Source organism: Ceratotherium simum, chromosome 7 (assembly GCF_057802395.1).
Source record: "Ceratotherium simum simum isolate JZ-2026a chromosome 7, ASM5780239v1, whole genome shotgun sequence".
Classification (NCBI taxonomy): domain Eukaryota; kingdom Metazoa; phylum Chordata; class Mammalia; order Perissodactyla; family Rhinocerotidae; genus Ceratotherium; species Ceratotherium simum.
This window is the reverse complement of record NC_141906.1, coordinates 32,353,157-32,376,205: the sequence shown is the minus strand read 5'-3', so window position 1 is coordinate 32,376,205 and position 23,049 is coordinate 32,353,157. Positions and strand designations below refer to the sequence as shown.

Genomic DNA, 23,049 nt, shown 5'->3' with positions numbered 1-23,049 from the left:
GCTGGTATATGTATCTAATGCATTTCTTTAAACTCCTAATTAGTATTCCATCTTACAGATAATTCCAGATTTTACTTCTTCACTCCCTTACTGACAGAGATTTAGGCTGTTTCTAATTTTTTCACTAATACAAATAACAATACATTTAACATCTTTATATGTCCTCCTTTGAGCAAGTTTCTCTAGTATGTACACACAGTTTCTAAGTATGTCCCCATTTTACTAGATTTTGCCAAAATGTTGCTGCTGCTAACCCTAGAGAACAACGTGTAGCCTTGGAAGTAAATTTCTTGACCTCTCGGTGACTCCATTTACACATCAATATAAAGGAGATAATAACAGCATTAATCTCATAATGCTTTTGTGACAATGAATGAATATATATATATATATATATATATATATATATATATAATTTACAACAGTACTCGAAACACAGCAAGAACAACTACAATTTTCTCAGTGATTACTATCATTGTTATTAATCTTTATATTCCTAGAAGGGAGTACAGGGCCTATTCATACCTGTTGGGGGTTTAGTTCACTTGGCTAAGCTGGAACTATTTTCCAGAATACCACTGCCTGTATGGATCCAGGCTAGAGTTGAACAAAAGATTAAATTTGCTCGAGATTTGGAAGACAGAACGGAAGCAGCAGCCATTATGCTCTGAAGTTAATGGTGGTCAGATACAGTACGAGACAGACGTAAGGCTGCCTGCAGATTCCATCTGGTCTTTGCGCTCCTGTTCTGCATCTAGCTCTTGTTCCCAAATGCTGGCCCCACTGACAAATAGTGACTCCAGACCCACTACCAGATGCAGTGGCAACTGTCTTCCATAGGTGTCTCCACCTGCTCTCCTCTGGGGTTCCACTGAGCTGCTGGATAGATCTTGCTTCCCACTTTCTGGCCTGAGTTGTCCACCTGCACTGAGCTTCTGAAGGGCTGGTTAGTGACTTTTCTCTGATCCTCCAACTCCCCCTTTTGGACTCTTCTCCAGCTTCTCCCACAATTGTGTAAAATCTCATTCCTATAATAAATCCCTTATACCATAAACAGTCATAGTGATTCCGCTTTCCTACCTGAAATCTGACTGATGTAATATGTTTTCGTAATTTTTCGATTGAGCTGTTTCTTTTAACTACTGAAATCAAAAGGCAGGTTCTTTATATCGCCTGGATTCCTTCCTCGCTCCCTCCTTCCCTCACTTTCTTCCTCCCTCCCTCCCTCTCTCACTTCCTCCCTTTCTTTCTTTTGCTATTTATGTGCTCAAGTTTTCACTCACTAACTTATAAAAGGAAATTTTTATCAAATCCTGGCAAGAAGGGGTTCTCCCATGATTTTCTGGATAAAAACCAAAATCTCCAAAAAATATTTGGGTATCCTATTTATTTTTAGCCTAACCAATTTCTGATATACTTCCATATAATTGTTGGTCAGTCTCCCTAGGGTTGAAGTAATGTTTATGATCTCCTTCTTAATGTCAAATAACTCCCCCCAATCCCTGCTTGCCTACTGATTGTTACTCTATGTTTTCTCTCTATTTCCTCTATGTTTTCTCTCTATTTCCATTTTAACACTGGAGTTTTTAAATCCATATAATATACTTATATTTCTTTGCTGCAGATCTAGATTGTGATTCGCACACTTTTAGTTAGCCATTGTAGAACCAAACTCTTCTATTTGGTTACTAGCAGAGAGCATCTGACAATAGTGCATGGGGAAAAACAGATTTACAATATACTGTAACAGATTATTTCAAATTCAAAAACAAGAAATAACAAGTGTTGGAGAGGATGTGGAGAAAAGGGAACCCTCATCCACCGCAGGTGAGAATGTAAACTGGTGCAGCCACTATGGAAAATAGTATGGAGATTCCTCAAAAAATTAAGAACAGAGCTACCATATAATCTAGCTATTCCACTTCTGGTTATTTATCCAAAGAACATGAAAACACTAATGTGAAAAGATATATGCACCCCTATGTTCACTGTAGCATTATTCACAGTAGCCACGACTTGGAAACAACCTAAGTACCCACCAACAGATGAATGGATAACCAAGATGTGGTATATACGCACAATGGAATACTACTCAGCCACAAAAAAAAAAAATCTTACCATTTGCGACAACATGGATGGACCTTGAGGACATTATGCTAAGCAATATAAGTCAGACGGAGAAAGCCTAATACCATGTTTTCACTCATATGTGGAAGATAAAAACAACAACAACAAACAAACACATAGACACAGAGCACAGATTGGTGGTGACCAGAGGGGAAGCAGGGAGTGGGGAGGGCAAAAGGGGTAAAAGGGCACGTGTGTAGGGTGACAGATGCAATTAGACTTTGGGTGGTGAACACAATATAGTCTATAGAGAAATCAAAATATAATGATGTACACCTGAAACATATATAATGTTATAAACCAATGTGACCTCAATAAAAAATTTATTAAATAAAAAAATTTAAAAAAAAGAAAAATATTACAAATAGTGTTATAAAAAATCAGAGTAGCATAAGACATAGTTAAACCAGGTATGTATGTGTGTGCATCCATTTATTCAGATTTTTTATTTCCTTCATTATCATTTTTATAATGTTTTATATTTTTCATTGATAAAGGTCTTTCATACTTTTTATTAAATATATTACTAGGTACTTATATTGTGCTTATTTCCTATTTGGTTATTGCTGGTGTAAAGAATCTACTTAAGTTCATGTTGATCTTAAGTTCATGTTGATCTTAAGTTCATGTTGATCTTAATCCAACAAATGTGCTAGATTTTCTAATTCTAATAGTTTGCAGATTCCTTCACCTTTTCTATGTAACATCCATATCTGCAAAAGACAATTTTGTCCCTTTATTTCAAATATTCACACCTCATCTCTTTTCCTTGTATAACTATACAGACCAGGACCTCAAGTACAACATTTTATTGTAAAGATAATAACTGGTATCCTTATCCGCTTTCCGGTTTTAATGGGAATAGTTTCACCATTAAGCCTAATGGTTGCTATAGGTTTGATAACCATTCTTTAGCATTTCAAGGAAATTCCCTTCTGTTTTCAGTTTACAAAGAGTTTTTTTTTTTTGTGAGGAAGATCAGCCCTGAGCTAACATCCATGCTAATCCTCCTCATTTTGCTGAGGAGGACCGGCTCTGAGCTAACATCTATTGCCAATCCTCCTCCTATTTTTTTCCCCTCCCAAAGCCCCAGTAGATACTTGTATGTCATAGTTACACATCCTTCTAGTTGCTGCACGTGGGGCGTGGCCTCAGCATGGCCGGAGAAGCGGTGCGTCCGTGTGCGCCTGGGATCCGAAACCAGGCCGCCAGTAGCGGAGTGCAAGCACTTAACCGCTAAGCCACGGGGCTGGCCCTACAAAGAGTTTTAATAACAACTGCTGGTGGAGTTGCAAACATTTGAGGCTTTACCATGTGCCACATATATTTTACACATATTGACTCATTTAATCCACCCAGACACCCTATGAAGTGGGTACTGTTATTATCTCCATTTTATAGACAATAGAGTAAAGCATAGGGAAATCAAGCAACTTGTTCAAGGTCACACGATGTACTAGATTTCTATTAATACTTTAAAAAACACAACAAATTTATCAGATTAAGACAACACCCATATATTAGCTCATAGTTTTTGTAGGTTAGAAGGCCAGGCACAGCATAGCTGGGTTCTCTGCTCAAGGTCTAACAAGTCTAAAATCAAGACGTTGGCCCCAACGCTGTGCTCTCATGTGTAGCTCAGGGTCATCTTCCAAGCTCATTCAGGTTATTGGCAGAATTTAATTCCTGCGGTTGTAGGACCGAGCAAGTTCCATGCTAGTTGTCAGCCAGGTTTCACTTGCAACTCTTAGAAGTTACCCTTAAGTCTTAGCCACAAGGCTGTATCATAAACAGTTCATAACATGGCTGTTTGACTGTTTGCAGGCTAGCAAAGAGTGTCTGCTGCTTGGCTCTTTTAAGGGCTTGCTTGATTAAGTCAGACCCACCCAGATAATCTCCCTTTATATTAACTCAAAGTCAAATGATTAGGAACCCTAGTCATTTAAGGAGTGAAATTCCATTATATTCATAAGTCCCGCCCACATCCAAGGGGAAGGAATCAGACAAGGCATGTACACCAGGAGAATGGGAATCTTGAGTGCTGTTTCAAATTGTGCCTACCACATACAATAAATAAGAGTCTGGATTCAAACCCAGACCACCTGTTCCCACAGTTTATGCTCCTAATCAAAACCTATATTAGGGGCCAGCCTGGTGGCATAGTAGTTAAATGTGTGCACTTTGCTGTGGCGGCCCAGGGTTCGAGGATTTGGATCCCGGGCACACACCACGCACCGCTTGTCAAGCCATGCTGAGGTGGCGTCCCATACAAAGAAGAGGAAGATGGGCATGGATGTTAGCCCAGGGCCAGTCTTCCTCGGCAAAAAGAGGAGGATTGGCAGATGTTAGCTCAGGGCTAATCTTCCTCACAAAAAAAAAAAGTAAAAAAAACCAACCTGTATTACCTTTCTAAATAAGTGTTAAATTTTATCGAATGCTTTTTCTGCATTTATTGAAATGACCATATGATATTTCTGTTAATTTGTTAATGAGTGAACTATGTGCAAGGCTCTTTTAACAGTGAACCATTGACTCTCCTGAATTGCTAGATTCAGCTTGCATATATTTTATTTTGTATTTTTGTAATTATGTCCATAAATGAGTTTGTCTGTCAGTGTTGTTTTTCATATTGTCCTAATCAGATTGTTTTATCAAATTCAAATTTAGTTTATTAAATGCCTTCAAGGCAAAAGCTTGCTTCATTGCTCATCTTATCTCTCTAGGTTCTCACCTTCACTCAGTTTTTGACCGAAGTATTCTTTGTTTTCCTGTAACTAAGAGATACATTTAAAATTCTTTTTAAAAAGTCCTACATGTTCCGTGTTGGTCCAGAAATCTATTCTACCATACTCTGGTAACAACCCTCTTCAGTTTTCTCATTTCTTTTTGAATCAGTTTTGTTATATTTCTAAAAAAAATCCATTCTGCCTAACTTTTGTTCAGTGTTCTTACGATTTTTCCATCTCTATTATAACTATAAATATCTTTTTTGTTATAAATTTTCTCTGTATTTTTTTATTTAGCCATTTTTAAAAATCATTTCTTCCCAGCCATTCTCTCTAATCTCTATTCCTAAAATTCTGATTAGATATATGTTGACACCTTTCCATCATTCTCTATGTTGTATAACTTCTGTTTCATGTATCTTTATCTCTGTGCCACATTGTGGGTGATGTTTTCATTTCTATTTTACTGTTCACAAATTCTCTCCTTAATTAAGTGTGTCCAGTCTACTATTTATCTTTTGAGGTTTTTTTAAATAAATATATTTTTCTTTTCCTGTATGACTTTTTAAAAAATATCTACTTTTGAGTCACAACTGCCTATTTCTGTTTCATAAACTCCCATTCTTGTTTTATGAATGCTACTTCCTTCGTTATCTTTGAGAATTCTGAATATACTTAAACATTTTTTTTCAGATTATTATTTCTATTTCCTTAGGTATGTATTCTTCTATTTTTTGGCTTTTTCTCCCCCACTAAGTCCTTAGATTTCCCCTTTGGAATTCTATCCCCAGGATATTTCATAAAAGATCAAAGTGGAAGAGAGTCAACTGAATGAGCTATAAAACAATTTAACCTTCAGTAAGTATACTACCCTTAGATAAAGATAGATTGGGCAATCCTTAAGTGCGTCTATGGTCAAATCTATATTTAGTATCTTCCAGGAGTTCAAGTGTTTGGAACACAATAGCAAAAAGCGATATTCGATTCAAAAGACATCTGGTAAACATAATGATTGGCCGAGTTCTAAGAATCCTATGTTTTTCTAATACTATCTGATATTACTCTATGTGTATGCATGCGTACACTTAGACACACCCATGAGTGAAACTCACAACAACGAATCATGGTATTTCTAATTTAATATTTATCATCTTTTATTTCATTGGCTAGTTTTGAGTGGTAAACACTATTTATTCTTCCTCTAAATTAGTCTTGTCAAACAAAAAGGTCCTGATGTTAACATATTTTTTGCAGGGAGTGAGCACTGGTCATTTAAGCCTAATAATGTTATTTTCACTCGAAAAGCCAAAAAACTAAAATAGGTATTCTGAGCAAAGTAACTTTTAAGTTAGTTCTAAAACTTTAAAAAGTACTTTCTTATCAATAATTAGGCCTTTACTCTTAACAACAAAAGGACGGCTGAGACTGGTCCCAAACCACCTATCAACCAGCCACCTCCTTCTCTGTTCAAAATCAGATTTTGTTTTTTGCTCTCCCAAGGGGATGCCTAATAAATCCTGCAATGTGTTCACAAGACAAGAGCATACCAGGTAAAGAAAGGAGTGTTACTGAATAAAAGGCATGAAATAAGTTAATTTTTATTGTCTCTCAAATTAGATAATATGCTCACTTTCTTAGTCTGTATCTGTTCTGTAAAAACATTTAGCATAAAGTTTATTCATATGGCAGACACTCAGGAGTATTTACAGAATCGATTTTAAACTAATTTATTTTAAAGAAAACAAGATTGTTTTAATCGTGGATGATGTTTATTACTATATTCTGAAGACCCAGAACAACATCTGTCACACAGTACCTACTCATTAAACATGTGATGAATGAATGAATAGGTGAGCAGGGTCATTTGTGAATTTATAATTCTGATACCATGAACCTTGATTTTGAATTGGCAGTTAATAATACAAAATTGAGTTAAGTGTCTATTCCAAATTGCATACTAAAAACATAGGTAGGATCCCCCCCAAAACTGAATCAAAATGGGAAAAGAAATCTTAATTAAAAGTGACTAATCTGTATCCTCTTAGAATGGAATATTACCTATCATTTCCCCTAGAAATCTCTGAGAGAAAATAACATGCTATTTACCAAATTCCTTTTCAACCAACTTACGAATCTCCCATTTTGTGATTTATGCAGAGACCAAAAATAATAGAGAAACCAGAAAATAATAAAAAAAATTCTTGTATCTTTCACACAGAATAATATTTAGCAAATTCAATATTAGGAGGTGACTTTTAAAAAGATTTTCCTCTAGTAATTTTTTAAAGCCGGAAGTGAAAAAATTATGCTACTGCACACTCAAAAATAAATATTCCCTGTATGGAATATCTTACAACAGAAGCTGTCTCAATAAATTCGTTCGTCATCTACACATTTAAAAGAGTTTTAATATAGGTGTCAATCAAACTCCCAAAGACCTGCCACTTCTCTTTATATTAAACCTTATATTTACACAAATTAAAATAATAAAATGCTCCAGTTGCTTATTGGTGTGTTTAATTAACTTACAGCAGTAAATTCCTATAACTAACTACAGTTAACACTTCTAGTATTTCATCACTAGACTCTCCACATCATGAACCTGGGAGCCATCATTTCTATAAATAGGAGTTACTAACAAGCAGCATGGGAAGAATTAATTTTTTTGTAAGTCTTTTACAAAAAGGTTTCCAATAATATAAATGAGTAGCACTCAAAATTCTAGGCGTTATTAACACCAATATTGGCTTAAAAGGAAAGATGGAGAATTATCACTATAAATTTAAAACCAACCAAGAAGGAAGAACTGGTATATAAAGATGATATGCATTATGAGAAAAAGTAACCACCTACCTCAACCCTGTGTTAATAATGAGAAAGAAAGGAAAAGCTGTATACAAAGAAACGTGTATTCTAGTCTTTAAGGAAGTAGCTTTAAAAAAAGTAAAAGAAAATAATGCTTCACAGTAATGGAGACTTTGAAAAGAATAGTTCAAAAGGATAGAGGTACTTTAAAAAAATTAAATGCTAGCTATATAATTGTGAATAATTCCAATACAGAATAATAGAAGTAACCAAGAGATAATTTAATTATTTATATAATATAGACAAATATATGCAGACTGTGTATATGTAAAAGCTACTCACGAGTCTAGTATATAACCAGGAGTGAGGTTGTTAGATTGAGAAAGGTTTGTGCAGATTTAACCGTATTATCAAATTGCCCTCTGAAAGAGATGAACTAATTGAAACTTCCACAAAGGATCAGTTTTTTCCTATATATGCTCACCAAATTAGGTATTAACAGACATTCTATTTTTTGCCAGGTTGATGGACATAAAATGGTATCTCTCCTGGTGTTAATCTGCATTTTAACTGATTACTAGTGACACTGAGTACTTTTTCTTATGTTATTAGACACTTAGGGTTTGTTCTTCTGTAACAGTTTCTTTATACACTATGTCCATATTTCTATTGGGTTGATTGCTCCTTTTCTTATTGATATATAAAGGTTTTCCTTAAATATTCTGGATATGACCATTGGTTAATCTAAATGCTACAAGTATCTTCTGATACTTGTAGGCTTGCCTTTTCATTTTGTTTATGTTTTCTTTTGTTATAAGTAAGGTGTTTTTTTTTTCAGGACGACTGGCTCTGCTAACATCTGTTGCCAATCTTCCTCTTTTTCTTTTTTCTCCCCAAAGCCCCAGTACATAGTTGTATATCATAGTTGTAGAGTTGTAGCTCTTTCTACGTGGGCCTCAGCACGGCTTGATGAGCGGTGAGTAGGTTCACGTCCAGGATCCAAACTGGCGAACCCCAGGCTGCCAAAGTGGAACACGTGAACTTAACCACTACGCCACTGGGTTTTTAAATGAAATCAAATTTATGGATCATTTCACATATTAAGATCTGTGTGTTTCTGTGATTTAAGAGATCCTTTCTGAATTGAAAGCCATAGACTTTTCAAATTTCTCATTTCTACTGGAGTGAAATAAGATCAAAAAGTTCAGGTAGAAGGGAAAGAAATTAATGTTGTGACTACTATGCGCATTCATTCATGTACAAATATTTACCAAGTGACTATTATATGCAACGGTAGTTTTATACAAATGCTTTTTTTATTCTTCACATTTCTCTAAAGCCTTTATCTTCATTTTCATATGAGTGCACTGAGGCTAGTGAGGTGAAATAAACTGGTTGGAGGTGTATTTGATGCCAAAGTTCTTTCAGAAAAGTGAAATGGGAAAGCCACGGTTTCTCCTTTCCTAAGTTTAGAATACACAATTTTTATTATTTAAATGCAAGTATAGTTTATCTCTGTTAGATAGTTATATATGCAAGCAAGCAACTATATGTTTAAGTCAAATTAGTCATATATTTATTATAACCAATCTGTGCTCCAAAACACTTTATAAAGGTATATTGCTATGCTTTGAATAAATGAATAAATATATATTGATATTAACCACTTAAAGCTAATCATCTTTGAAAGTAATTTTTCTTTTTACACAGACTAAAGACTGAATTATAAACATATCCTTCTTTCATCTTTGCCTAAAAGAAAACTGCTGATCAATTGAAAGTGAAGTCACTTACCAGGCTAGGTGAGAAACCGGAAGCTTTGCTCAATGGAAAGGTGTAACACCTGTTTTGTGCCAGTGTGTATGTTCTTCTGTTGCCTCTAAACTTTGCTTGGCCAGCTCCTAATCCTCTTCCACACTCAGCAGCTCAGATGTTTAGGGACCATCTCCTCGAGGATGTCTTTGCTTGCTACCCCCAACTCAACCCCATGCTGATCTCTAACATGGCCCTTATAATGCTGAGTATGATTGTCTGCCAACTTGCTATCCATCCCTGATGCCACTTCAGCAGCTAAGTAATTTTACCTGATGCCACCATCTTGTGCAGTGACTAACATGTACTAGTCCTCAGTACATCATCTGACTTTGTTGTGATGTAACCCGTTAGTAATTTAATTCTCTTGTGATTTAACTACGTATGAATTAACTCTCATATCAATTTTTCATTTCAAGGAATTAGAGAAGAAAAACACTATGAAAACCAATTGATCATTTAATCTGATTCAGAAGTTACGTTTGATGATTTTATTAATTGTAAATTATCATGGGGAGAGGCATAAAAAAATGGCAGTGAATAGAACTATCTGGTTCAAAGAAGGACATAAATTTGTTTTACAATGATACTGTTACCCAGGACATAAATCTTATCCTTAGAAAATTATCTTAAGAACTATTACAATAAGATGCTTTGGGAAGTTAAAATAAGTTCACACCTATCCAGAAATAATTTTCTTACTCTTTCCACCCATTTATTTCTTCAGAAAACCAAAAGATTCCAAAAATCACCTACCCCAAACTCTCTGGCTTGTTATAATTATCCTCATATCCCTCATTGTTTGCCTACCAAAAAATCAAACATATAAGAATTAAAGGAAAGAATGGTGCTACTTTCAATGTAATATCAATAAAATACAGTCTTATTTGAGTACACGATTAATTCATATCGGAACCCAAAACATCTATGCTGTCCTATGATACATATTAATAGACTACAAAAGGCCAGTCACGGGCTACCTGGAGAGCTCACTGATGCTCTGGGGACCTCCTGCTGAGAAACACTGATCTCACATATTCTAATAATGTAACCATCTTTAACCCATGACATAGCCCACTACTAACTAAACATATTATTCCTCTTCCCCCATTCCCCAAGCATTATTACATTGAACCTTTATTCTGGTTTGAGTACACGGCAAACCAGAAAAGCAATAAATTCAAGTTGGGGTCATATGTCAGAGTCATCTGGTTTTCTTTTTTATCCCACTGTCCCATTACATTACTGTATTCTAATTTAGTTAGTTGCAGAAAGCTGAGACGACAATAATACTAGAGAAGACTTTCTCATCCAGATAATAACATCAGCACTATAAAAGCACACTTCATTAAAAACAACACACACAACAATACGCTTCCCAGTGTCAGCAATGAAATAGCTGCACAATTACTTTTGACTCATTTTCCACATTTCCCCTTTCTCAGTGGAATGCCTAATCTTCACAAGGTGTTCATTTCCTGTCTCACCCAGCAACCACCTTCTGCATTTTTATTTTGTTGATCTCTCCTGCCTAAATTTCCATGGGGATTACTCATTTTAAAACATGGTCTTTGCTTTCACTCCTGAACACAACCCCATCAGCACTGCTGCCTGTGCCTTGGATTACAACAGACACTGAAGTTAATAGCTTGCCATGGTCCTAAGGGACTGTATGAAATAATGATTGTCCTGGCCAGAGCATCTAGAGTTAAAACCATGGGCTACAATGTGGAGTGTCAGATTACCTGATAGCATTTGCAAAAACGAACATCCCTTCTGCTCTCCTAATTCAATTCACGAAATATTTATTGAGTGTCTAAACAATACAAGGCTCTCTGCAAGGCAGTGGAGTAAGTTTAATGCCAAGTAAGATGCAGTTTCTACACTGAAAATATTTCAGACAAGAATAAGACAAATAACTCTAATATACCACTTGTATCATACAGTTGTTGCTAAAATGAAATGAAGGCTATGAGAGTACACCGAACTACGGAGAAATCAAGAAACAGTTTACGAGGAAAGTTTTAGGTAATAAGGAAGGGCTTTATGTACAACCACAATTTTGATCCTAGAGATGGCTAGGGAAGTCATTCCAGATAAGCAGAACAGTATGGACAAGGAGTATCCAGGTGGGAAATAAGGTAGCGGGTTTGGAAGACAACAGTCTGACTGAAGCACGGGTTATGAACTGAGAGGGAACCGGGATAAGACTAAAAAAGTAAGCAGCAGGTTAGGAACTATTTAGTTTGAACGTGTTCTACACTCCTTTTAAGAACAAGGGCTTCAGCATTCACTAACTGATAGCTTCTAAGATAGAGACACTTGCTTGACTCATTAGTGGATATTAGGCAGTAAACTCCCTGAGGAGTTGAAGCAAAAGAGACAAGCCTTCAGACTTGCAACAGTTTTTTCCCTGTACTCTGGGAAACTTCATTAGTCCTCTGCATTTATACTACTGATGAAAGATGATGTACCTCATGGCATTATTACAAAAGGAAATCTAGTACTATGCCACTGGGTTGCATTTTTAATTTTCCTTAACCTTTTCTTAGGTCTACCTTTCCTTTTAGCACCTAGAATTAGCAAAAAATTACATGGCTGCCTGGAATTCCTGTTGCAAAACTCAACATATACATAATAGTAGTTGCAAAATTCCACTGAGATCTTCTATGCGCCAAGCTCTGTGCTTCATTTAATCCTCGTAACAACCTAGTGAAATAGGTATTATACCAAGTGAACCAAGACTCAGACAGGACAGCATTTCCATAGCTACTCATTGATAAGAGGTGAAGCCAACATAGCTCCAAAGCCTTAAATAACTGGAAATAAAAAAACAAAAACAAACTAACTCTGCCAAGTTTAAATAAATTGAGGCAAGGGAGAAGGAAAGAGAGGCATACTGCATTGTACCTCTTAGAGAAAAAACAAATGTAGGTGAACCAATAGATAAATGGGACCTAAGTAATTAACAATTTCAATGAGAACATAGTGACTCTGCTTAACCTACAGGGATCACATCATGGCATTTTTCATCAGGTAGCTTTCCCTAAATCAGGAAACGGGCTATTTTCAGTCTCATACACAGACCCATTCTGAAAAACACACTTCTTCCATCTCCTAAATATTTGCTTAAAAGTACCACACTTATAATCAGCATAACATCTTCTGGGCTTGCTTTCCTCAATGGGTCATATCAAAGCGAATGTTTAGTTAACTTGTTATATGACCTCACTTTATCTTTTAACCTGTTCCTCCATTTGTGAAATGAAGGGTTGAATCATATGACCTAATAATATTCTGTCTGCTTCAAAACACAGTAAGTCTACAATTCTCCATGGACATAAACACATTTTTTCCATCTTCATTTCTGTTCCATGGTGTACCCTTAGGTGGTTATAATGGAGTTGAACTACAGACATTTAGGAAAGTTTTCACATGAACAGAGATTTTTCAACTTAGGTCACATTCCTGTAATCAAGTAGAAAATCCGAAAGAACTGATAATTTCATTCATTTCAGTAATATTAGTCACCCTGAAAAATATTTGTTTGATTATACTTTTAATTTGCACAGCAAGGAAAAACAGAAAACCAAAGCATTTGGTCCACCGCTTTTCCACTGCCTCAAGTCATCCCATTCATTGTTCAATTTAAAGGTTTGAGGTCTGGGTTACTGAGTGCTCTAAATGCCAGTCTCTGAGCAACAACCTACAATAAAATGAAGATGAAAGGTTATAAGAAATGTCCTAATTTATAGGATAAACAGTAGAAGAGTTGAAAATTAAAGCCACAGCACTTAAGCCTAAGCACGATGTGAAAATCTCCCACTCCTGGAAGGAGGCCATCAGATTTAATTGGATGTCAGGAAAGCAAACAGATGCTAATTTAGTGAAAATAGCAACCATTTCTGAACTCTCTGCATTAAAACAGCTTGATTAACAAACAGAAGCTGAGAATTTTTATAGGAAGGAATCTATAATTCTTAATATAAAATGTTGTCAACAGATGTTTAAGCATGGCTGAAGCAGGTACTAATAGAAATGAAGAGTCAGAATTATAGCAGTCTGAAAACTACAGCAGTCTGAAAACACTTATGTTTTCAATATAAGCTTTATACCAACAAAGTCCCAGGTGCCAGTCACTATGTCTATAGAGAATTTGCCACTTATTCAAATAATGTTCAAAGTATTCTAATTGCTTCAAGGAGATGCCATCAGAAAAAATTCTCATTCATTTATTCAACAAGTCAGTGTTGCCAGGCCAAGAGGTAGGCTGAAGGAACAGAGATAAGGAATCAGTTTGCTCACTGCCACTCTGCAAATTCCTGTCTCTCTCATCCTGACAAAATGCAACCTAGTTACGCTGAAGGGGAAGCTCCATAAACCTCTAGATATGTCAAGGTGACTGCAAGAAAAATAAAAGACTCAAGTAAGTAACAGGTTTGGGGACGTGTCTGGTCAGCCCCTTTATACATAAATAGGCATGACCACCTATGTACCCAGTCACAAAAAAAGATGACAGATCATTAAAACAGACCCTCCTCTCATGAGACCAGATCCACATGCAATGACTATGACCTGGGTCCAATATTATCTGATTTTGGACACATCACAATTTCTTTGTACTCCACAATTTCTGTCTCTAAAAGAAATCAGAATCAATCACGTAAGAAAGATAACTCCTGGAGTTTTAGTCAAGATCTTCCATAGGAATAAATATAAGTACAAAAAAAAAATCAAGGAAATGGGAAAAGCAGAATTAACATTTCTCTAGGTTCCATTAATTCCATTACAGAAAAATAGCCGACCATCTTTTAGAGATTTGTAAAAGCCTTGTCATGGACAGGCCAGCAAGTTTCAAAAGTGCCTGCCAATTATACCACTCCCTATTTCTCCTTCTGAGAATAAAACAAAAAATTTCAGACATCTTTTGAGGGCATGAAAAAGCCATATGCTCTGACCAGCTATGTCTTAGCTCAATGACTGTTTAATCCATTCTGAAGTATTATCTAACAGACAGTTAAGTAGCACAATGACAATGACAAATACATTTCACCCCAAAAATCACTTTTCAGTCCTCAGTGAAAAAAGAAATAAGAGGGAAAAGAACATTGCAGCTGGACTCTGGTAACATTCCTTCATGTTTTGTGGTCTGAGACTCAAAATGAAATGCAGCAAAGATTTCAGAGTTTCCCTTTACAGTGTGCAGGTGCACAAGTAATGGTTTAGGAAGGCATCAGTCCAGACTCGTGTTTCAAACAGGCCAGACAAAGGAAAGACCTAGTTTTTTCCCCCCAGCAAAACTGGCTAAACAGGGCTTTGAATGCTAATATCTCACATGCCAATAGCCAGATGAGGCAGGTAATCAGACAAGGCAGAGGCTGAGGATTCCTAGGCCTATTACATTAAGTATAATTTGTTCAATGAGTCATTCAATTCCTATTTTCCATCTCCCATGAAGACCTAATTCCACCTAATACCTTGGAAAGGTTTACATCAAAACTGACACACTCAGGAAGAAAGAAAATCGTGTATAATCTGCTCTTCCAGTGATCCAAGCTAAGAATAACTGAAAGGTTGATTCAACCAGCAACCATAATCAATAAATATTTTTATTTATATATTTATTTATATATCTATGTCGTTCCAAAACGGATTTGAGGTGCTTTACTAAAGTGCATAAAACCAGCTAAAATATCTGATAGTTCATAAAATCTAAGACAGCATCAATTGTAAACGGCATCATTTACTTATATATCACTAAGAAAACATAAACACTATCAATCATATGACATACCATTAATTCCAAGGTGTATCTCATTTTCAGCAATATTAAAATGTCAAAAACATATATATTAGAATCAATAAAATACAATATGTGTTTCAGTAAAAGGGAGAAAACAGAAGTAAAATATGAAATTAGTTCACAAAAATGCAATTCTTGTGGTTCTCCTGGCTGCCAAAAAAAAAAAAAAAAAGAGAACATCACCTAAATCTAGCTGGCCCTCTCAGATTGCTTAAGAAAATCAATCAATCAATAAACAAATCATTGCTGCTACTCACACTGGATCATACTACTTGGAGTTGCCCACACGTTAAGCTGCTCCTTCACAAATTTAAGGTGTATAGCTGATCTGGAGAAAGAGTATCATCTTGAGGGATACCTCTCCTTCAAGCTCCCGAAGTGATTTTCCCACATAACTAATATTTGAAGTCAGATCATCATGTACCAGTTTGCTAAAAATCTGAAGAGATACTTAATTTTATTAATATGGAACCTAGAGAAGGGTGACCATTCTCCACAAACTACAAGGTGACCTTTGTCAAAGACATATCTTGTCATGGTTCTCTCTGTTGCTTAAAACCACCTAGAGGTCCCTTCGTCCCTTATAAGTAGTGCTTTTCATCATTAAACAAACAAATGGAATGATGTCAGCGAAATGGTGGAGTAGGTAGATCTAAGGACTTCTCCCTCCAAAGAAACATTAAAAAAAAAAAAATCAAGCAAAAACTGTCAGAATCAACTTTGCCAAAACTCTGGAAAATAGTCAAAGGTTTACAACAACCGGCTGGATGCTGAATCAAGAAAAAGGAAACTCAAAATCAGGAGGAAAGCTTTGCAGCGTTTTTACTGACTCTGCTCTAACCTCCACTCCAGCTCAGTAGTGGTCTTGAACACAGCAGCCCGCTTCCCAGTGTGGGGCCCTGATCCCTGGTTCTTAAGGGAGCAGAGCAGATCTTATTCTAAAAAAATGTGTTTGTCTGTTCTAACTTGCCTGGGGGCTACATGAAGGACAATGCAAGGCGCCTGCCTTTGTTCTGCCTAGTCAGAACTCACTCAGAGGTGAGAAGCAGGGGACGTTGTTCAAGATGTAAGGTAAACAACCCATGGCCTCTTATGTAAAAGACTAAGGCAGAGACATACAACAGAAGTTACTCATATGCCCAGAACAGAATGCTTGCTCAAAAAAGACCTGAGAAGACCCTAGGCTTTCACCTTTGGCTGATTGCTAGGCTAACTGCAAGAAGCGAAGGCTAAGGCCTTCAGGTTGAAATGATGGACACCAGACAGTTACTCAAAGCTGTATAAAGAAATAAAAGATCTCCAGAAAAGGTAACTACACAGGTAAATAAAAAGACAGTATTATGGGTACACAGTGTATAAAGATATAATTTGTCACAATAATAACACAGAGGTGTAAAGGAGCCGAGTTTCTGTATGCTATTGAAGCTAAGTTGGTATCAATTCAAGCTAGATTGTTATAAATATAGGATGTTAACTGTAATCTCCAGAATAACCAAAAAGAAAATATCTTAAAAATTTACTGAAAAGGAAATGAGAAGGCAATCAAAATGGTACACTACAAAAAAATCAATTAAAAAAAAAAAAAAAGGCAGTAATGGAGGAAATAAGGCACAAAAAAGGTATAAGAAATACGAAAAACAAATAGCCAAATGGGAGAAGTAAGTCCTTCCATACCAATAATTATACTAAGTGTAAGTAGATTAAACTCTCCAACCAAAAGGCAGAGAGTGGCAGAATGGATAAAAAAACATGATCCAACTATGTGCTGTCTACAAGAGACTCATTTTAAATTCAAAGAGACAAATAGGTTCAAAGTGAAAAACTGGAAAAGATATTCCATGCAAATAGTAACGAAAAGAGAGCTGGAGTCGCTATACTAATATCAGACAAAATAGTCTTTAGGTCAAAAATTGTCACAAGAGGCAAAAGAGGTCATTATATATCGATAAAAGGGTCAATTCATCAAGAAGAAATGACAACTAAAAACACGCTCCAAATCAGAGCCCCAAAATATATGAAGCAAACATTGACAGAATTGAAGGCAGAAATAGTCCTACAATACTAGTTGGAGAGTTTAATAACCCACTTTCAATAACAGAATATCCAACAGAAGATCAAAAAGGATGTAGAGGACTTGACAACACTGTAAACCAACTAGACCTAACAGACAAATATAGAACATCGCATCTAACAGCAGAATACATTCTTCTCAAATGCATGTGCCACATTCTCTAAGACAGACCATAAGTTAGCCCACAAAACAAGTCTTAATAATTTTAAAAATACTGAAATCATATAAACTGTCTTCCCCATCACAATGTAATGAAACTAGAAATCAATAATGGAAGGAAAACTAGAAAATTTGCAAATATATGAAAATTAAACTCTCTTAAGCAACTAGTGGGTCAGTGAAGAAACCATAAGGGAAATTAGAAAATACTTGGAGATGAATGAAAATAAAAACACAACATACCAAAATTCATGGGATGTGGAAATTTATAGGTGTAAACATTGACATTAAAAAAGAAAGATAGCATATCAATAACCCAACTTTACATCTAAAGGAATAGAAAACAAAACCGAAAGGTAGTAGAATGAAGGAAATAATAAAGATTAGAGACAAACAAAATAGAGAACAGAAAAACAATAGAGAATCGACGAAACCAAAAGCTTTTTGAAAAGATTAACCAAACTGACTTTGAAAGTTAGTTTTTTGAAAAGATCAACCAAAAAACTTTGAGCTAGACTAAGAAAAAAAAAGACACAAATAACTAAAATCAGAAAGGAAAATGGAGACAGGATTGAAGACCTTATAGAAATGAAAAGGATTGTAAGAAAATACTATGAACAATTGTGCACCACTAAATAAGATAACCTAGATGAAATGGACGTATTCCTAGAAACACACAAATGATCTAAACTGACTCAAGAATATATAAAAATATGAACAAACCTATAACAAGTAAAGAAGTTGAATCAGTAACCCAAAACCTCCCAACAAAGAAAAGTCCAGGACCACAGTGCTTCACTGGTAAATTTTAACAAACATTTAAAAGAAGAATTAACAGCAATCCTCAAACTCTTTCAAAAAATAGAAGAGGAGGGAATACTTCCTAACTCACTCCATGAGACCACTATCGCCCTGATACAAAAGCCAGACAAAAACAACATAAGAAAACTATAGACAATATCCCTTATGAATATAGATGCAAAAATCCTCAAGGAAATAATAGCAAACTGAATCCAACAACTTATTAAAAGGGCTTTTTTGCAGAAATAGAAAAGATGATCCTCAAATTCATATGGAATTGTAAGGGGCCCTGAATAGCCAGAACAATATTAAAAAAGAACAAAGTTGGAGGATTTGTACTTCCCAATTTCAAAGCTTATTGTGGTATTGACATAAGGATAGATATATAGACCAATGGACTAGAATTGAGAGTCTAGAAATCATCTATGGCAAAGTGATTTTCAACAAGTGTGTTAAAGCTATTCAACGAGGAAAGAACAGTCTCTTAAACAAAGGGTGAAGAGACAACCGTATATCTGCATGCAAAAGTATGGAGTTGGACCCCTACCGCAGACCATATTATAAAAATTAACTCAAAATGGGTCAAAGACCTAAATGTAAGAGATAAAATGATAAAACTATTATAAGAAAACAAAGAGATAAATCTTCATGACCTTGGATTTGGCAATGGACTTTAGATATGAAACCAAAAGCACTAGAAACAAACAAAAAAGACAAACAAATTAGACCTAATCAACATTTCAAACTTTTGTGCATCAAAGGACACTATAAAGAAAGTGAAGTAACTGTTTTAATTGCTTCTTATTCACTCCGTCGATATGAGAGGGATTACTGCCCTAAGGTTACAGGGGTGGTTGAACACTCAACATCTGACACTGGACAGATGAGACTGACAGCAGGTTATTAGTCACATATACTCACAGCCCGGGGAGGAGGATAAAGCATGCCACGCAGGGTCATATGGGAGTTACACTTGGGAACAGAGTGAACAACCAGGGGCTGTGGAAGGTAGGCTTTGTAATATCAAGAGGATATAGCAACAACTGGTTACTGTGGGCGGATGTGATTGGTTTGTTTCCATAATTCCCCAGCTGGCAAGGAACTGAAATCACCACTCAGAAATAAGCAGGAACTACACTGAGGCCCCTGGATAAGGAGGGTTGTTAGGATAGGGGACCTTATCCACAGGAGCAGAGTAGGCAGGGGCGTTTCAAGGCCCTCCCGGTATCAACAGATATCAAGGCAGCATATAATACTGACCTTAATTTTAGGCCTTAAACTGTAACAACCACCCAGAGAATGAGAGAAAATATTTGCAAATGATATATCTGATAAAGATCTAGTATCCAGAATACATAAAGAAGTCTTACAACTCAACAACAAAAAAGACAATCCAATTAAAAAATGGGCAAAGGACTTGAACAGACATTTCTCCAAAGAAGATACACAAATGGCCAGCAAGCACATGAGAAGATGCTCAAGATCATTAGTCATTAAGGAAATACAAATCAAAATCACAATGATATACCACTTCAACCAGGGAATGTAAACTGGTGTAGCTGCTGTGGGAAACAGCTTGGTGGTTTCTCGAAAAGTTAAACATATGATCCAGCAATTCCACTCCTAGGTATATACGCAAAAGAACTGAAAATGGATACTCAAACAAATACTTGTACATGAATATCGATAGCAGCACTAGTCAGAACAGCCAAAAAGTGGAAATAACCCCCATGTCCATCAACAGATGAATGGTTAAACAAAATATACATTCAATGGAATATTATTCAGTCATAAAAGTGAAATGAAGTACTGATTATGCTACAATGCAGATACACCTTGAAAACGCCAGGCTAAGTGAAAGAAACCTTCATCACATATTATATGATTCCATTTATATGAAATATCCAGAATAGGTAAATCCATAGACACAGAAAGTAAATGGGTGGTTGCCAGGGGCTGAGGGAAGGGGGTGCTGGGTGGGGGAACAGGGAGCGACTGCTTAATGGGTACAGGGTTTTCTTTTGGGGTGATGACAGTGTTCTGGAACTAGATACAGGTGATAGTTGCACAACACTGTGAATATACTAAATGCCACTGAATTGTACTCTTTAAAAACATTAACCTTATGTGAATTTCACCTCAATTTTTTAAAAAGAGAAAAGAAACCATACCCATGTCCCCTTTTGTCAAACTATGTATTTCAGGCTCTCTTTAAACGCTTTTGAAATGGAAAAGAATACCTGGCCTATAAACTAATCAATGCCTTTGAAAAGGCACTGATTTAAACTATACATGTGCTCCCTGCCCTGCACTTACAAGTTGAGAGTCATTGTCCTACCAAATATAGTACTAAATTCTTCCACTGGTGCCTATCATTCCTGCCTTTTCTCTTGTAGTTTCCTAAATATAACAGAGGATATTTCATTTCTTCATGCCCATGAACACAATACGCTCTCAATCCAGAACAGTGGTTTTCTCAATTCTGACTGCACATTAGAATCACTTCAGGAGCTTTTAAAAAATACCTCATGTCTGGGTCCCATCAACTGAATCAGAATTTCTGGAGGAAAGGCCAGGAATCTAGGGGTCGGGAGCTCATTTTTAAAAGCTCCCCAGATGACACTAATGTGCAGCCAGGATTGAGAATAACTTACCTAGAATAATCCATATCCACTTCCCTTCACCCAAGAGTAGTGTTTTCTTTTTTTTTTTTTTTTTTTTTTAAAGATTTTATTTATTTATTTTTCCCCCAAAGCCCCAGCAGATAGTTGCATGTCACAGCTGCACATCCTTCTAGTTGCTGCATGTGGGACGCGGCCTCAGCATGGCCTGAAAAGCGGTGTGTTGGTGCGCACCCGGGATCCGAACCCGGGTCGCCAGCAGCGGAGCGCGTGCACTCAACCGCCAAGCCACGGGGCCGGCCCAAGAGTAGTGTTTTCTAAACTCCAATCAATCATTCGTGTATTGTTTTAGAAAGCTGTGTTTTTCTAGAAATTTAGCCACTTCATTTGAATCTCAAATTTACTAGCATAAAGTTGTTCACAGATCTTATCTTTTAATGTCTATATATCTGTAGTGATATCTTTTTTTTTTCTCTACTTATACTAGTTATTTTTCCTGTCTCTTCTCTTTCTAAATTAGTCCTGGTAGAGGCTTATCAATTTCCTAGCTGTTTCAAAGCCCAGAACCTCTGCCTGTATTATTTTTTCTACTGTACAGTTGTCCATTTAAATTTCTTTTCTTATCTTGATTATTTCCTTCCTTCTACTTTCCTAGGCCTTACATAACTCTTTTTTCTCTAGCTGTTTCAGCAAGAGACTTAGATGATTGATTTTTAAATCTTTTTTTCTAATATATGCATTTGAAGCTATAAATATTTCCCTCTTGAGCACAGATTTAGCTGTATCTTATAAGCTTCCATATGCTCTATTCTGTTTGGTTTTTGTTTTTTTTTTTTTTTTGGTGAGGAAGATTGGCCCCTGAGCTAATAGCCATGCCCATCTTCCTTTACTTTGTATGCGGGACGCCACCACAGCATGGCTTGATTAAGTGGTGCGTAGGTCCGCACCCAGGCTCCAAACCTGCAAACTCCAGGCCCCGCCAAAGTGGAGCACACGAACTTAACTACTACGCCACCAGGCCAGCCCCGTATATGCTATATTCTTATTATCATTCAGTTCAAAATAATTTCAAACCTCTTTTATAGTTTCTACTTTGACCTATAAATTATACAGAAGTATACTGTTTAATATCCACACATTTGGGGATTTTATTACTGATTTCTAGTAACTTCTACTGTGGTCAGTAAACATATTGTGAATTATTTCAATCTTTTGAAATTTGTTGAGGCCCAACATAATCAATTTTGGCAAATGTTCCACATGTACCTAAAAAGAATATATATCCTGCAACCATTGGTGCAATATTCTTCACCCATAACTTAGGTCTAGTTTATTAATTGTACTGTTCAGGTCTTTTAGATTCTAAGTGATTTTTTTTGTCTGCTTGTTCTAACAGTTAACAAAAAGAAATTTAAAGTCCTCTGCTATGATTGTGGATTTCCTGGTAGTTCTGTGAATTTTTGTCTATATGTTTGAAGTTATACTTTTAGGTACATATATATTTAGAATTGACTGCATTATCATAAAATGTCCCACTTTATTTAAATTGCCTTAAATTTCAGTTTGATGTAGATACTAAGGGAAATACTAAAGGCAGAAGAAAAATAATCTCGCACAGAAACATGGAAATGCAAGAAGGCACAAAATTTTCAAATTTGAAAAATTCTGTCATCATCTCTTAAAATATTGCATTTGCCCTATGTGCTCTCTTCTCCCTCTCTGTGACTCCAATTATATGTATATTAGACCTCTTGATTGTGTCCTACATATGTCTAGCACTTTTCTATATAACCCATCTCTTTTATTCTTTGTGCTTTGGTCAGAATATGTCTACTGACCTATCTTCTAGTTCATTAACCAATTTTTCATATATGTACAATCTGCTGTTAAGTCTTTTATCCTCTTCCTGGTTGGCTTTCTGACAAATCTTTAACCATTTCACTTGTTGACTAGCAAGTAACAGGTACTACATGAATATTTGCAGAGTATATACTTGTCCTCATAAAAGCAAATTAAACTTAAATGAGTCAATTTTGCTATCACTGGCAATTTTAAGAAGCACAGGAGTTGATCTATTAAAATCTAAATGAATGTCTACATTCTATTTAAAAGAAATGGAGCACT

General features: G+C 36.0%; 1 protein-coding gene across 2 annotated transcripts in view; it reads right to left on the bottom strand.

Moving 5' to 3' along the window:
• The window catches only part of UVRAG (UV radiation resistance associated), a 287,747-nt gene that overhangs the window by 86,256 nt on the left and 178,442 nt on the right, over positions 1–23,049 (bottom strand). The window lies entirely within an intron of this gene.